This window comes from Malaclemys terrapin, chromosome 17 (assembly GCF_027887155.1).
Source record: "Malaclemys terrapin pileata isolate rMalTer1 chromosome 17, rMalTer1.hap1, whole genome shotgun sequence".
NCBI classification, from domain to species: domain Eukaryota; kingdom Metazoa; phylum Chordata; order Testudines; family Emydidae; genus Malaclemys; species Malaclemys terrapin.
In genome coordinates, this window is record NC_071521.1 from 21,394,284 (window position 1) to 21,406,801 (window position 12,518).

Sequence of the window (12,518 nt, forward strand, 5' to 3'; positions counted from 1 at the left end):
TTCTAGGCAGAGCTAGCAGTGTTGCCCATAGTTAAGGTTGCCCAACACTTTTAAACCCCAATTTTAGGTGCTTATAACTTTGCCAAACTTTACAAATTTATACTAACATTTTCCAGGCTGGATGTCCCTCTCGGACTGATTGGATTTTTGTCAGCAAAAATAGTTCAGCCACTTCCAAGAATGAGATTAGTGAAAAATAATTTTTTTGCCAATGTTTACAAATTCTTACAATTGTTTATCTGAAAAACGCTAATGCCTCTGTGCTTTGGAATAGGAATTTAAAATTTGGGGGCAGAGTGGAGTCTGTGGGCTCACCCTGTGATCGGAGAAGTGCCTTTTACTGTCCTGACTAAGGGGACGAGCATCCTAGTAAATCCCCTGAGGAAATTAATAATTATGCGTTCAGTGCAAAGCGTAGGTGGTTTGCAGTAAATATGACTTGAGGTCACAAACTGAAAGAGGAGTCTAAAACAAATATTGAATAGCGACCCATTCAGTGAGCAGCGTCCATCCTGTGCATTGACTGAGGCAGAGGTACTATGTAGTCATGCATTAAAGAATGTCTAAAACAGTATGTATAACATAAAACAGTATGTAATCATGTATTAAAGACTGTATCGTAATAACGCATACACACAAGGGAGCAAATTAAGTTTGCATGGGCAACCATAATTCTGGCATTTCCTAAATTTTAAGTGTTTGATTCTGCAACGTATGCAATCTTGTAATGTTGTTTGTTTGTACGTAATTATCTATCCATATCTGCTTCCAGTCCACAATGGCCTTAGCAGATTTTGAAATACTGTGTGATAGAATATACCCGTGTTCACACCCTACACGCTACTGTAATAATGTTTGTACCAGGTATGCCTTCTGAAGTATCATTTAAAAACTCATAATTTGCTGATCTATAATATCATGGCAAAACGCACCTAGCAGCGTTATATGTGATGTTATAAACATAAACTGAGATCCTGACTAAAAGTATGTTTTCCAGATCAAAGGAGAAACTCAGCCAGGTATCAACGAGGCTGATGGATGATTACCTGCTAAGTGACCATTCCTTGGCAAGAAAGGGGACCAGGGACAAAATCTACATCTTAGCAAAGAAACAGCATGGAGTTTCCTTCCACACAGACTGCTTGTCACGTTACTCACAGCTGGAAATGCTTCTCATAGGGGGGACAGGACTATAAAAAGAAGGGGCAAACACCCAAAGAGAACCATCTCTCTCTCCCTGCCTACTGCATTCTCTGCACATCAAAAAACAAAAGGAAGAAGCTGTTGGGAGGGATCCTGACCAAAAGTATGGTCAGTAAAACTGCTGGAAGCACATGGGAGAAACTTTGCATGAATCTAATATAGTTTGTTAAGTTAGGCACTAACTTGTTTTGTGTTAGCATTTTAACATTTTGATAAATGTTTTATCTTTATTTTTCTTGTAATCATTTCTGACTTTTATGCTGCCTGACTTATACTCACTTAAAAGCTCTCTCTTTGTAGTTAAGAAACTTGTTTCATTGTTTTATCAACTCCACTGTGTTTAAGTTGAAGGGCAGGTCTACACTTAAAATGCTGCATCACTGGTGTAGTGCTCTAATGAAGATGCTCTAAACTGACAGGAGAGAATTAATCCACCTCCCTGGAGGCAGTAGCTATGTCGGTGGGGGGAAGTTCTCCTGCGAACATAGCACTGTCTACACGGGGGATTATGTTGGTATAACTACGTTGCTCAGGGGTATGGATGTTTCACATCCCTGAGCGATGTACTTATACCGATATATATCTGTAGCGTATGTAGACCACACCGAAGTGTCTGGATAACTATTTAAAATAATAGGATAGCATATTATTCCCTTAAAGGAATACAGACTTAATATATCTGTATTGTCAAGGAGAGGGCTGAGCAGTACAGGACACACGTTTCTGGGGGAAATCTGGGACTGGGAGTGTGTTGAGGTCACTCTGCGGTAATCTTTAAGGCTGGTAGGACCCAAGGTGAGGCTGGCTGGAGCACATGCAGACTTGGCTAGTTGTGACTTGCTGCTGTAGCTCACAAACAACCTCCAGCATAGAAGGCACTGTAAAGGGCACCGCAGGGTGACACAGCTACTCACCTGTCTGGATTGTGCCCCGGTATGTCACACTGAGATCATGTTGCTAAGGGCACTAAAGATGGGATCTCTTTTTCGGTACAGGCTTGGCTTGTATTATCCCACAAAATAACCAACCCCCTCATTTTCAGTTGAGTGCACAAACTACTTGTATGCATTGAACATATGCACACAAATACAATACATGCAACGTAAATCAAATATTTGCACACACAAGCCCACCTAAGTGCTCCCTGATTATGTACCTGTGCAAATGCCTAAGATTATGAATCAGGGAGTACAGAACTAAAATTCATTTGCAAATTTAACACCATTAATCTGGGCTTGAATAGGGACTGGGAGTGGCTGGCTCATTACAGAAGCAGCTTTTCCTCTCCTGGAATTGACACCTCCTCATATATTATTGGGAGTGGGCTACATCCACCCTGATTAATTGGCCCTGTCAACACTGGTTCTCCACTTGCGAAGTAACTCCCTGCTCTCCATGTGTCAGTATATAATGCCTGCGTCTGTAACTTTCACTCTATGCATCTGAAGAAGTGGGTTTTTTACCCACGAGAGCTTATGCCCAAATAAATTTGTTAGTCTTTAAGGTGCCACCAGACTCCTTGTTGTTTTTAAGATTATGAACTCTCTGTATACGTCTTTATCAAGCTGCAAACTCCCATTTTGATTGTAAGGCTGTTCTTTGCCTTCCAGCTGTATTTATACCACCATCTTGGACTAAAATTCCAAAGGTTGGTGACACCGGACTAACACTGGAGAGTCACTAACCTTAATGACAATGCTAAGGCTCTTGCCCAAAGTGCAAAATCAGTTTGACTAAGTTTGTCTGCAGGGATGGGGTTTGGAGCAGGACAATTTCCCCAGAAGGAGAACAAAGGAACAAGGTATTGATGGTAGGAGGTGTAGACTCAGGGGAGTCAGAGACACACAGGAACTTGTGGGGGAAGGGCATGCTTTCATAGCAGAGGGGTCTTGTTTAAATGCAAGACCAACTGGGGAAGACGGAAGCTAGAAGCTAGATGACCCAGAGGACAAAGGCTAAGATTCCAGGTTTGAAGACAGAGCCATGTGCACGGGGAAGGGGAATCCTGGACTCTGCCTTAAGCCCAGAGAACACTCCAAAGTGGTGAGGAAACTGAGGCAGGTTTTCATTATTTTTGTCTAGATCTGTATATTTGTTGTGCTTTATAAGTAGAAAGTAATTGTGCTTAGAGACCCTTACAAAGCCTGCGTGCCCATTGGCTTCGCTATCATGTGTGTCCCTGAAGAGGTGAATGGTAAAACCAGAGGGCCCAGAAGGTGGAGCTCTGGGATGGGTGTGCATCAGCCACCGTGAAGCCTGGGGGTCAGCACTAATTCTGGGGTCAAGGGCAGCTGGACTGTAGCACTCCATTTCCATGCAGGGCTAACAGAGAGAGTCGATACCCAGGAAGGGTGCTTGAGGCCAATCCTACGGAGATCCAGGGAAGCAAGCCTAGAGCACACAGTTCTAGCGCAGTGGGACCTAAACACAGCAGCCTGGTGAGTGGCCCGCAGAGGGAGCTTTCAAGGCCTTATAGGACCATTGTGCTCATGGAGTCTGACCTCCTGTATAACACTGGCCAGAGAACTGCCCCCAAACAATTCTAGAGCAGAGCTTTTAGAAAACCATCCAGTCTTGATTTAAACATTGCCTGATTTCCAGTCTGCATTGGTCTAGCTTCACCTTCCAGCCTCTGGATTGTGTTAGACCTTTCTTTGCAGATGGAAGAGCCAATTATGAAATTTTTTTTCCCCGTGTAGGTACTTACGAACTGTAATCAACTCAGCCCTTAACCGCCTCTTTCTTAAGCTAAATAGATTGAGTTCTTTGAGTGCATCACCATAAGGCAGGTTTTCTAATCCTTTCATCATTCCTGTGATTCTTCTCTGAACTCTCTCCAATTTATCAACATCCTTCTTCAATTGTGGGCACCAGAACTGGACACATTTATTCCAGCAGTGGTCACACCAGTGCCAAATACAGAGGTAAAATAACCTCTCTGCTCCTACTCAAGATTTCCCCTCTTTATACATCCCAGGATCACATTAGTCCTTTCGGCCACAGCGTCACACTGGGAGTTCATGTTCCTCTGAAAATCTTCAAATCTTTTTCAGGCACTGCTTCCCAGTAGAAGTTTGGCCTGCATTCTTTGTTCCTAGAGGTAAATATTTATATTTAGCTGTACTAAAACACATATTGTTAGCTTGTTCCCAGTTTAAACAAGAGATCCAGATTACTCTGAAGCAGTGACCTGTCCTCTTCATTATTTACCACTCCCCCAATTTGTGTCGTCTGCAAACTAACAGTGATGATTTTGGTTTCAAGGTCATTCACAGAAATGTTAAATAGTGTAGAGTCAAGAACCGATCCCTGCAGGACCCCACACCCACTCGATAATGATTCCCCATCTGCAGTTACATTTTGAGCCCTGTCACTTAGCCAGTGTTTAATCCATTTAATGTGTGCCATGTTAATTTGGTAAAAAACAGAATGATAATCAAAAACGGGACACCACAAGTCCAGTATCCAGTGGGTTTTAGCTTCCTACAGCATCTCTGTTTCCCATATGCTTTGCATTTGTGGATTCCAGCTCCAAGAACTACACTACCTTTCTGCAGGCAACACCACTAGGTATAGGAAGTCAACGTATGTTCTCCCCTAGTCCTGATTTGGTCCCCAAGCCCACTCCCACTACTCACTGCCCAGCTGCAGATCCCGGACAGACAGTGATCCAAGAGCAGCAGAGAGTCCCCTCCTTCTGGGCTCGGTATGAGAATCGTCGCCTTTGCACAGTATCATGGGGGCACTATTGCATCCAACAATATTACAAAACTAAACCAGGTCTCCAGAGAGCTTAGCGGAAAGGCCTGGCTAATTGTCTGCTCAGAAAGTTACCCTCTTGCCAAGTGCGATAAAGAAATGATCCCGCCCTCTGTTACGGTATTGAGTTTGAGATCACTGTGCCAATTCTCAGAGCCTTTATCAGCACGAGCCCTAGCTACCTCCGAAATCTAACTCTCCCTCCCTCGCTGCATGACCTCCCATTACAGCCCAGTTCCACTGGGACAATGACCCTGTCATCAGGGGAGGGGAGGACCCTAGGCACACTGGACTCACACCCTACACCAGGGATCGTCAATCTTTGGCACGCGGCTCTCCAGAATAAGCACCCTGGCTGGCCGGGCCCGTTTGTTTATCTGCCGCGTCCGCAGGTTCGTCCAATCGCGGCTCCCACTGGCTGCGGTTCGCCACTCCAGGCCAATGGGGGCGGCGGCCAGCACATCCCTCGGCCAACGCTGCTTCCCGCAGTCCCCATTGGCCTGGAGTTCAGTTGAGGATCAACTGAACTCGAGAGACACAGTTAACACGGCTCCTGCACCCCAGTGAGACACAGGAGACTCCGTTTTTGCCCTTCGCCTCAGGAGACAAAGAAACCAAGCGATCCGATCGCTGTGTTGGGGCCTGGCCAGGCTGGCCTGTGGAAAGCTGGAAAGGAGGCTGGGGTGACATAAACCATCCTGAACACAGACTGGATCTTGCTGGGGTACGGTTTAGACATTGAGATGCGCGTTGTCACTTGTATGTGCTTGTAACCGTCTCTGCCTTTATCCCTTTTCCTTGGTATCACCTGACCGGGCTCTTTGGTTAATAAACTTGTTTCACTTTGACTATGAACCAGGTCAGTGCTGGGCTTGAGGGGAAGGGTGTATTTACCCAGGTACATTAATAAGCTGTGGTGCAGTGACTAACAGAGCAGCGAAGCTCCTATCTTCTGTGATTGCACCGTGGGACGGGCTGTGCCCTGCAGAGAAACAGGAGTTCACTGGCTGTTACCTGCTAGGCGAGGTCTGGGCCTGGAGGGCCTAGAGGAGTTTGCTGGGGAGGCAGACAGGCTAGTATGGCAGGGAGCTGATACACAGTCTAACTGCCAGCAAAGTTCCCTCTTGCTGCGGCACAGAGGTAGCACAGCAGTCCCAGCAGCATGTTACAGGGGGCTTGTGAACCCAGGAAACAGAACCATGACAGGAGCCAGACTAAGCCCAGAATGCTCACTGCCAGCAGATACAGGAGAGATCGCCAATCTGGCTGCATTGAGAGCTAAATACAAACCCCACCTCTCAGCTCAGCCTTCCCACACCAGACCCTCATTCTCATACTTCTGGATTTATAGGAAAAAGCCAGAGCATCTAAGCCCGTCCCCTGGGGGCAGGGAAGGGAGAGAGATGGCTGTCATCATATTTACTTGTGGGCAACACGCCAGTACTACAGTGACATATGACCCAACCTAGGACCCCAGAGAGAGAGAGAGACTGAAACTACCGCTGAGACATATGGCCTGCAGAGGTCTCTAGCACGTATGCTGCAGAGGACTTTTCCAAACTCGGCCATGCAGCTTTCCGAGTCCTTTTGCTCTACTTTAGACTGAGCTGGGGTAGGAGCAGGAGTCTCATGCCTCTGCAGTCCTCTTACAGTCAACCAGCACTTCGCAGCGCTTTGTTGAACTGGCTCAGTTGGTTGTAAAACAGCGAACCCATCAGCTGCATGCTTATTGCCCCAGGTCAGGGTTACAGGATGCATTCCCTCTCTCCTCCTACACAGCTGCAGTGCTGCAATGGGATGTCCCCAGGGAAATGCAGTTCCCAGCAGGAGGGGATACACAAGAGGCCAGCTTCATGCAACGAATTTGCTGCTGAAGTAGGGACCGCTCTGAAGCCAGGCAGAGAGAGCCTATGTTTTAACCCTCATAGGCCTGCACTTGGAGTGTGTTTGTCCATGCCCAGTGTTCACACTGCGGCCGCAGGGCTTGATTCAGAGACAATGCCGCCTTGTGTGAATGACCCTCAGCAGGATGATCTCTCGGCAGGAGTACAGCCAGCAGCAGATATGCGGATGGGTGGGAGTCGCAGCTCACACCTGGAGGAAGAGCCGGGCTATCACACCTGTTGCTCGCACTCTCTGCGTCTGTGTCACACGGCAGCTTGTGAATAGAATCTGACAATGTGCCAAGTCAGCACATGCTGGAGCAGAGAGTGCAGGGGAATGAAGAGCAGACAGATAGAAGCCGACATTTCAGCAAGTCTGAATTGTTTGTATGACCTCAGGCTCCGTCTTCTACCCCTCAATGCGACCTGTGGGCTCCCAAGGGTGCCAGCGGGGTAGCTGTGCATCACTTCAGCACGACACTCCCACCCCAAATCTGGTTCCAACCAAAGCTACTCAGCCTCTCTTACTAGAGCCTGTGTCCGAGAGCCACGGGAAGATGGGTACAAAGCTGAAGCAGACCACGAGGCAGGAGAGGACTGTGAAAGGACAGGCGTTCGGCTCAGCCCATTGCAGAGGTACACGCACAGCCCAGCACGCTGGGAGACGAGAAAGGGCAGACTTCTGAAACGACGACGAGTGACCAATGCAGGGGGCTAGGAAATGCAGCCAGATCTGCCTCTAGCTGAGTCCCAGCGCGAGTGGAGAGCACAAGAGCTTTTGTACAGCAACTGCCAGAGAAGCCTCCAAAACACAGCCCTGGGGACCCTGGCTTAGAGATGGAAAACGCGCAGTCAGCACTTAGGTCCATGAGAGGCTGAGGACAATAACTGACATTGCTGCAACTCCCTGAGAAGAAACAGAGCCTTCAAATATCCAGCAAGCAGCCTATGCAAGCAAGAAAACCCTTCAGCTCTCTGTCCTGCCCCCGGCGTGGAAACAACGAGGCAAGTGGAGGCTCTGATGCTGCTCTTGGGAATCCCTGCTGGATTGTGGAATGCAGCTGGCTGTTTGGCATCCTGCCCAAACAGGCCTTTCTGCACGATGGGAAAGAGATTTTAAAACCCACCTCTTCCCCCGATACGTTACTGTATCTCTGACGCAGTTCTGTGTTCGTACAACACTCAGAGGCATACTGAAAACTGGAAACGTGGCGACACGAATGTGAACTGAAAAATCACAAACAAACAGCACAGGGGCGACTGGACTGACTGAGTTAGTTGGTATCCTAGTTCGTTCATTAGAGCTCTCTGCTTTTTAATTTAAATGCAGCTCGGGCACCATTTCAAAATTTCCCCTCTGCTACACCAGAGCATTGCAAAATGCAGGGACCTTACCGCTGAATTGAGGCCCAGCTTGCCAAGGAGTAAGTCAATCCTTGGTTATGGAGGCCTATGACATCATAGAATATAAAGGTTGAAAGGGACCTCAGGAGGTCATCTCGTCCAACCCCCTGCTCAGAGCAGGACTAATCCCCAGACAGATTTTTGCCCCAGATCCCTAAATGGCCCCTTCAAGGATTGAGCTCACAACCCTGGGTTTAGCAGGCCAATGCTCAAACCACTGAGCTCTCCCTCCCCCCAGATGGGTTTAAGCTGCGTCCTCAGCTGGCTTCTGTCCATGTTTGCACTTCAGTCGTCGCCCTTGCTAAGCCGGGAGGTCTCCCAGCCATTGTAGGGAATGTTGCAATACCCAGTTTTGTCTGAGGAAATAACTAGGCATTGCAGAAAGTCCATCCCAGCAGAACTTTTAGAAGAAAACAGGTCTGCCGACCCATGTGCCAGTCATGAGCAGCCACAATATAGATGCACGGTGGCACTTAACTTAGCTGGTTTGGCCACTGACCTGGCCTCCTCACTGAACCCCACGGCCATTTCCAAATGAGAGATTCAACAAGATTGGGCCACATTCTCCTCCAAGGAAAAGGAAAAACTACAAGTTCAGTAACAACAAGGAGTCCGGTGGCACCTTAAAGACTAACAGATTTATTTGGGCATAAGCTTTCGTGGGTAAAAACCTCACTTCTTCGGATGCATAGAGTGAAAGTCTTTAAGGTGCCACCAGACTCCTTGTTGTTTTTGTGGATACAGACTAACACGGCTACCCCCTGATACTTGACAAGTTCAGTGTGCGGCATGGGCTACGCCTCTGTATCAGCCGTCTGACCTCAGCAGCCCTCTGCTGCCGATGGGTGTGGCATATTCACATGAGAGATCCAAGGGGACTGGCTGTTTTCACGCTATCAATCCAGCTGGTTGGGGAAGATGCCCCGCCCTATTCTGCAGCCTTTCAAATTCCAGCTGGGAGATCCTGGGGAAGAACAAAATTGTTTGCTTTGCCTGCCCCTCCCTCCCTCCCTCCCTCCGTCCTCTCCAATCCATAGCCTGCCGCCACAGTGCAATCCTGTTGCTGCATCATTTTACTGAAATCTCTTCACCAGCTGAAACTCTGGGCAGCACCATTTCAGGCTCTGGTACAGAACAACTGGAGCTGTGCATTCCCGCAGGCAGGCTTGGGCAAAGTACCCAAGCTCCAAGAAGGGAAGTCAAATCAGGTCAAGCAGGCATCATCCACACTGGGAGCCCTTCCAAAGAACCTCCCAGAGACTTGCTGCTGGAGCCTCGGACAAGCCCACGCTTCCAAATCTTGGAAGCGGCTCCGCCCAGTTTAATTACTTGCTGGTATGTTCTGTGAGGTAGCAGTGTTAGTTCGGAGGGGGCCAAGACTTACAAAGCTCCACACTTGAAACCCGAGGCAAAAAGCAAGCTGTACGCGTCAGCGGATACTTTGCAAACTCTCTGGGACAAGGACCCTGGCTTCCTATGTGTATATACAGTACCTAGCACAAAGGGGCCTTTGGGAGCAATATTATTAATAAAAAACAAAAGCCGTCAAGCCTAGCTGGGCTTCATCCAAGAGTTCCAAACAAGCTCAAGCGTGAAATGGCTGAGCTGCTAACAAAAATATGTACTCTCCTTGAAACCAGCTACATGCACCAAATTCTCCTTACTCTTCTCGAGCTGGTGAAGTACTGGAGTCGACGGGAGAGCTATCGATTAAGTGGGTCTTCACTAGACCACCAATGCATCGATCGCCGCAGTGTTGATCCTCCAGCACGTGTAGACGAGTCGTAGGACTAGTGGAGAAAGGCGAACCAATCTGTTCAGGGAACGTAGGGCAGGGCATTAGACCATCCTGAGCCACATCTGAAGAGGGCAAAGGTGCAGCCTGGTGAACAGGACCACCTATGTACAAGCAGACATGTCTAAACAGGTTCAGACACATCCGGACGGTTGGGAAGGGCTGAAATTATAGACCAAGGCAGAGCTGTTGAATTGCCTAGAAGTGGTTGATTGGGAAGAACTCTCTTGACCTTGTGGAAGCTAACAGGGCCCCAGTGAACTCAATTTTTTGAGTTGGAACCAAGGCTGACTTTCTGGTGTTTAAAATGAGTCCCAGACAGTCAAGCAAACGCAACATGGTGTTGATGTGGGCAAGGACTTCCTCTCTGGAGGCGCCCCCTCAGTAACCAATCGTCGAGGTACAGGAAAATGTGGATTCCTTTCCTCCTGAGATAACCACAACCAAGCATTTGGTGAAAACTCAGGGGGCAGAAGAGAGGCCAAATGAGAGAACTGTGTACTGAAAGTGGCATTCTCCTACAACGAAATGAAGAAACTTCCTGTGGCTCAGAAGAACCACACATGAACGTAGGCATCCTGAAGGTCCAGAGCAGCGAACCAGTCGTTCTGAGACAGCATGGGGAGGATAGCGGATAGAGTGGCCATGCAGAACCTCACGTATTTGATACATTTGTTGAGGCAGACACAGAGGTGGATTAAGATTTATTGGGGTCATGGGCACACAGAACATTGTACACACACACACACACCACGGGGCCCCTCCCCCTGCTCCTCCCCTTCCCCCATGGCCCTGCCTCCTGGCCTGGCCAGAAGCCAGCTGTGGTAAGAGCTGTCCAGGGAGCCTGGGCTGCTGTGGGGAGCCCTGGACCCTCCCCCTGTCCTGGACAGCGTGCCCTGGGGGGTAGGGACACAGGCCGGGGGCTGCTCTCAGGCACCCCAGCTCCTCACCCAGGGCAGGTGGAGGGTCCAGGGCTCCCCACAGCTGCCCGGGCTCCTTGGGTGGCTCTTATTACAGTCTAGGGTGACTATACATCCTGTTTTGGCCAGGATAGTTCCCTTTTTAAGCCCTGCCCCAGACGTCCCGACTTTTTTGGCAAAATTGGGCATTTGTCGATCATCAGCTGGCAAAAGCAAATGGGACAAATGCCCAGTTTTGCCAAAAAGAGGCTTGGGGAGGCCCTAGAAGGGAAGGTCTGATTACAAATACAGGGCTCAAAGGAGCACTGTTTATATATATTTAAAAGAGCGGGGGAATTTTGGCTGTCTAGAAGGCCCATTCAAATAGGGAAGGAAGGAATCTGCGTGAGGATGAGAAGGGAGCAGAGCAAAGCCTAGAGAACATATATAATGTACTGGACTGGCTAGAAAAGTCTTTTTAAAAAAAAATAGCTCTGGGGGAAAACCAGTTATTTATTGAAGACAACAAAGGAACCATGTACAGTTGCTGCACTTTATTTTACTGCTTTTATTGTTTTAAATGAGTTAGAATTGCCTCTTATTGCAACGGGTTTAATAAAGAAAAAGAAGAGGGACTCAGGGGAGGGGAGCAGCTGCGCGTGGGAGGGAGAGGGGCTGGGGGGAGCAGCTCCATGTGGGAGGGATGGAGGGGGGAAGGAGAGGGGCTGAGGGGGCAGCTCCATGATGGATGGAGAGGAGCTTGGGGGGGGGCGTACCTCTGCGTGGGAAGGAGGGGGGAAGGAGAGGGGTTGGGGGGCAGCTTTGGGAGGGAGGTGGGAATATGCTCACCCTAAAGCTCCTGCGTGGATGCCCTGCTCCTCTGTCTTCTTCCCCCTGAGGCCCCGCCCCCTAGCAGGCTGGACGCACGCCCCATGGGGAGGGAGAGGAGGACCAGGGGACAGGGAGGGAGTTCCAGTGATCGTGCGGGATCCCCCAATTGGCCAGGGCCCCGTGGGCCCACACGGTAGCCCGCCCCTGGAGAGCAAAGGTTGAGAATGGGTCTCATCCCTCCCTGGGGTTTTGGTATCAGGAAGTACCAGGAGTAGAAGTCATGGGCCCGTGTTTCAGCAGAACTTCCTCCACCATTCCCAACGTCAGTGGAGAGCTGACCTGGTCAATGAGCAGTGTCTCATGAGTGGGGTCCCTGAAGGATGGGGAGGGGGCGTGGAGAGGAACTGGATGGCGTAGCCTGATCTGACAGTGTCTAGGACCCAGCTATCTTAGGTAATTAAGCCCCAAGCATTATAAAATCCGGCCAGCCTGTCCCCAAAGGGATGGGGGTACAAAGAGGGCAGACCAACAACTGGAACAGTGTTCTGGACCAAGGAGTTAATATGGGCACGTAGTAGGTGCCGAGAGGGTGTGTGGACTGGCCAAACCCCAAGCCTGACTGCTTCCTCTTATGAGATCCATCCCTCTTTCTGGGACAGTCCCGCTGCTTGGGGGGGGGGGGGGGGGAAGGGCTGCACAAAGGAGTGCTGCGGGTGATACTGTTGCTGATCCCCGTTGTGGTGT

General features: G+C 49.2%; 1 protein-coding gene across 2 annotated transcripts in view; it reads right to left on the reverse strand.

Moving 5' to 3' along the window:
* Positions 1–12,518, reverse strand: part of LOC128825418 (discoidin domain-containing receptor 2-like) — a 146,121-nt gene that overhangs the window by 102,883 nt on the left and 30,720 nt on the right. The gene's annotated exons all lie outside the window — the stretch shown is intronic.